The sequence below is a fragment of the Microcebus murinus genome, chromosome 1, assembly GCF_040939455.1.
Source record: "Microcebus murinus isolate Inina chromosome 1, M.murinus_Inina_mat1.0, whole genome shotgun sequence".
Classification (NCBI taxonomy): domain Eukaryota; kingdom Metazoa; phylum Chordata; class Mammalia; order Primates; family Cheirogaleidae; genus Microcebus; species Microcebus murinus.
Window position 1 is genome coordinate 44,417,203 of NC_134104.1, and position 5,049 is coordinate 44,422,251.

At 41.4% G+C, this 5,049-nt stretch overlaps 1 pseudogene; it reads right to left on the reverse strand.

Annotated features, from left to right (window-relative positions):
• Window positions 1-3,216: 3,216 nt before the first annotated feature.
• On the reverse strand, window positions 3,217-4,522 carry LOC142870088 (large ribosomal subunit protein uL3 pseudogene; annotated as a pseudogene).
• Window positions 4,523-5,049: the final 527 nt, after the last annotated feature.

Sequence of the window (5,049 nt, forward strand, 5' to 3'; positions counted from 1 at the left end):
AGAGAAGCCTTTTGCGCCCAGAAATGACAACCATATTCCAACTCTATGATATTCCACCCCACGCTGTCTATCTCGTCTTTTGTCAGTGTTGTTTTGGGAAACGAGCCACTACGGAAGCCTGAGGAAAGCGGCTGTAAAATACCCGGTTTGGCGAGGAGAAGCGGTTCCAGCGCGCGGTGCTCCCTTCCCGACCCAGGGCAGCAGCCCGAGCGCCCCCACGTGGTCTTGAGCACGTCGTCTTTGGGATGTGCCAAAAGTAGCGCATACCTTCCCAAAATAATTTGTACAAAAATGTTCAGAGAACTTTAATGAGTTTATTACCAAACCAGAAACAATCCAAAATGTCAATTAACTGAGAAACATGTCTAAATATCTATATTATTAAAAGAAACAATTTTCTTTAATGAGAAAATGAACAATCTTGATCTGCAACTTGTTTAATGTTGACTTTCTTTTTTTAGAAAAAAAGAATACATGAATAAAAAAAATAGAACACTTAGGGATCAACAGGCTTAAAAAATTCAAGTCATTTAGAATATATTTGTGTTGAGCTGCTTTTGAAGAAGAAGACATTGCCCCTGGGAAACACAGAGATTACAAGACGAGAAAATTACCTTCAAGAGATGATCTTTCACATAAATGAGTAGATTGCTGCTTGGCACACAGTGGACCAGATTTTGTATAAAAACTTTAGATTATTTGAATATAAATTTTGACCTATTGCTTCATTTGAGCCACTGATACTCTAATCACATATAACCATTACAAAACTAGATTTCATGGACTTAATTTCTTTAACGAATTTCAACAACAACTAGGCATTTTTTTTAATTGAAGAAGTAATACACACATGATAAAAATTTAAATAGTTCAAAAGGGTATTCAGTGACAGAACTAAGATGTCCTTCCATTTTGGACCCTTTGTCTCCTTGCCAGAAGCTACCACTGTAAAGAGTTTCTTGTGTATCTTTCCAAAACATTCTAGGCTTATATAAGCTTATATAGTTGGATGTATAGACATATATATCCAATTTTAACCCAAATATGTTTATTATTTTGATGTACCTGAGAGACAGTTCCTTTTAGGTCTGCTCTGGTCTTTTCATGGTGTCATAACATTCTAATGTATGAATGTGCCAATATGTTATAATGTGATTATATAATTATAATTATTACATGTATGCTTAAACATGACTATTAATTATGATGCATTCAGTTGTAAATATGCACACTGACAAGGAGAGGAGCGTGGGCCCATGGAAGGCACATTTTGCCATTTCTCCTGATGAGGACAAGTGAATGAAGCTGGATGACCATAAAGTCAGAGCTCTCTTTCCAGTAATTCTGAAGGGATCAGGTATTTTTTTTAATGAGCTTTGCAGTTCTGAAATGAGCCTATATTGGAATGTAATTGTTATAAACATGCCTGCCACACGAATAATAATTAAATGCTATATATTTCATCTAATGTATAGTGGACTAATGATACAAAGAACTCCTATTGACAGTAAAATATTAGTTTTGATTCCTAAAGTAGTGAGTTAGTTGGACCCTGTGGCATAATTCTCATGTTAATCTTAGGTATTCACTTCTATTACTCCCATTTCTAAAATAGCAGAGATGGGCTGCTTAAACATTTAGGCCTGTTTTGGAGCTTAAAAATCAAATGGTATCTTTGTTTCTGTTACAGCCTTTGCTCCATCAGGTGAGAACAATCGTTTTCCAGGTTGGGAGGGCCTGCGGAGTACCCCAGAGATGGGAGATTTAATGTTTTCTTACCAAGGATGTTAAAAGTGGGATTTAGTGTTCTATGCTCAAATAAGGACAAAAGGCTGAGAAGCTGAGCTACTAGAAACCGTTACAGAAGTCAGCAAGTATGCATGTGCCGCCCAAGGAACACAGTGAGGTTATGAATTGAATTCTCCTCTCGTCACAAGTGGCCAGTGCCCAGCCGGCCATGCAGTCCAGCAAGGAAAGAAGCCTTTTTTTCTCTCTGGAGTTGAGTGATTGCAGCTGCCACTGTCCTTCTGCACTGACCTCCAGGTGGCTGAGTTTCCTACAAAGCTGCTGTGCTGTACCAAGCATGGGGAGAGATCCCAGGTTATACTCCAGAGTCTCCAGAGGCTGCCTCCTATCTCCTTACTTCAGAGGCTTATCAGAAATTAGAATTTAGACACCATTGGCTAGATCAATTCAGGGGCTGAAATGTCAGCCAGTAGCTGAGTCACTGGCTGTTAGGTGCCAGATGTTTATAATCCACTGTCTGATGGAGGCTTTGTCTTGGACACAGGCCTGATATTTTAAAAGGTATGAGGTTAGTCTCTAGATAACATCTTCCAATGATATTCATGTTGCTGTCTGTTTTTATCCCACTCCTCAGGAAGTGAGAAATGCTCTAATTAGAAAAATGTGCAGTATATTTAAAAATGTAAAAATAATAAGCAAATAGCTTGAGTGAAATGATGGCTCAGAGAGGTCTTTAAGTCAGCAAGGGGTGAGTACAATGAGGAGAGTCATCCAATGCTATGTCCTGGGTAAGGGGTATCTGCTGACCCGGAAGGAGACTCCTGAGATTTTTGCTGCATTTCTAGAAATTCAAGTTGACATGATGCATATGGTAACATCTCTAGGAACAGATTCAATTTATGTATCTTCAGCAGTAAAGTCACAAAAGTGATGCAGACTTCTCATACATCCTATTAGCTGGCACACGATTTCAATTTATTGCATTATTAATGATGTTTACTTTGATCACTTGATTATAGCTGTATGTGCCATGTTTCTCCACATCTTTTCCCTTGCACTTAGAAAGTATTTTTTTTGGAAGATACCTTTAAAATCTATATAAATATCTCTTTCCTTATTATCTTCAATTTACTGATTTATTTATTTATTTATTTATATCTGGTTTAGTATCAGTTTAATGAGTAATAACATGTTCCTGTTATTATATATTTTGATACTCAAATTCTCTCATAGTTGACCGATGGGAGTCCCTTCAAATTGGCTTCTTGGTCCTTTTGACATGGCCCATTATTCTTTGAGTACTTCCTGAGTTTCTATCATGAGATAGTTCAGGTTTATTTGTGTTTTTTTTTTCTCCCCAACTCCTAAGCCAGCCATTTGTCCAAGGATCCTTCTTTCCTTTAATAGAGAATTAGATTTACACACCATGATCTATATACAGGGTGTGCTAATTGATTTTGGATATTGCTATTTTTTTTTTTCACTGGAAAACAACTTTTATTGAGATCCCACCAGCTGTATAATCTGTTCCTGACATTAAGCTCCTTCTTCCTTGGCAATTCGGTCCTTCTTAAGTGGTCCCATGAACGCCTTCTTCTCCTCCATAGTCTGGAACCGGCCATGGCCAAACTTGGAGGTGGTATCGATGAACTTAAGGTCAATTTCCTCCAGAGCCCGCCGTTTGGTCTGCACCAACAAGGACTTGCGGAGGGTGAGCACTCGCTTCTTGGTTCCCACCACACAACCTTTCAGCATCACAAAGTCATTAGTCACTTCACCGTAGTGGACAAAACCACCCAGGGGGTTGATACTCTTGTCAGACAGGTCGTAGTCGGTAGAAGCATTGTTCTTGATCAGCTTGCCATCCTTGATAAGGTAGCCCTGGCCGATCTTATAGATCTTCTTGTTGATCTCTGTGCGGTGATGGTAGCCTTTCTGGCCAGCCCGTGCCACAGAGAAAGCCACACGGGCAGGATGCCAGGCCCCGATACAGGCAACCTTCCGCAGCCCTCAGTGGGTCTTGCGGGGCAGTTTCTTGGTATGCCAATGACTGGTAACCCCTTTGTAGCCTTTGCCCTTGGTCACCCCGATGACATCGATCATCTCGTCCTGCCCAAACACTTGGTTCACAGGGACCTGCTACTCTAGCCTCTCCCGGGCCCAGTCCAGTTTCTCAGCCACAGTGCCTCCGTTCACCTGGATCTCCATCAGGTGGGCCTTCTTCTGGCGCAGAGGAAGCAGGCGCATCTGGGTGTGGGCGATGATGCGAATGACTTGGCAGTACTTCTTCATGCTGCTGAAGTCCTTCTCCAGCTGCTTCTTGCCATCCTCATCCTGCCATTTCTTGCAGTACTTGGTGAAGGCCTTCTTCTTAGATTTATGCCAGTTCTTGTAAAAGCGCCTTTTGCACTCATCGCTGATATGCTCAGCAAAAATGGTCTTAAAAGTCCGGAGGCCTCGAGGAGTTTCCACATAGCCCACAATGCCTACGACCACCATGGGCGGCGTCTCCACAATGGTCACAGCCTCCACGACTTCCTTCTTGTTCACCTTTGATCCTGGCCTATCGACTTCCCGCACGATGTGGGTCATGCCAGCCTTGTATCCCAGGAAGGCTGTGAGGTGGACAGGCTTGGACGGATCATCCTTGGGGAAGCTCTTCACCTTCCCACGATGCCTGCTGCTGCGCTTCCGAGGCAAGAAGCCCAAGGACCCGTGTCTGGGAGCTGAGAACTTCCTGTGAGACATCCTGCCGCCAAATCACGCCGCTAGAGCGGATATTGCTATTTTTATAGGTCCTTTCAGTCCTCAAACAAAAATCAAGCAGGTGGGAGGATGAAGGAGGGGATAGGTAAAATCACACATAACCCGTACAATACACACTATCTGGTGATGGGAACACTTATAACTTTCACTCAAATTGTACAAAAGCAATTCATGTAGCGAAAACATTTGTACTTTGTAATATTCTAAAAATAAAAAAAGAAATATGTTTACCTTCACATCGTCAGATAGTTACTTCTCTAGTTTTTAAAAATAAACTTTGTCAAACTATAATTCACATATCATAAAATGCACCCATTTAAAGTATAGTTAAATGAGTTGTTGTTGTTGTGTTTTCAGAGACAAAGTCTTACTCGGTCACCCAGGTTGGAGTGCAGTGGTGCTATCGTAGCTCACTGCAGCTTTTAACTCAGGTGATCTTCCTGCCCCATCCTCCCTAGGAGATGGGACTACAGGTGCATCCAGCTAATTTTTTTATTTTAATTTTTTGGAGAGATGGGGTCATCTATGTTGACCAGG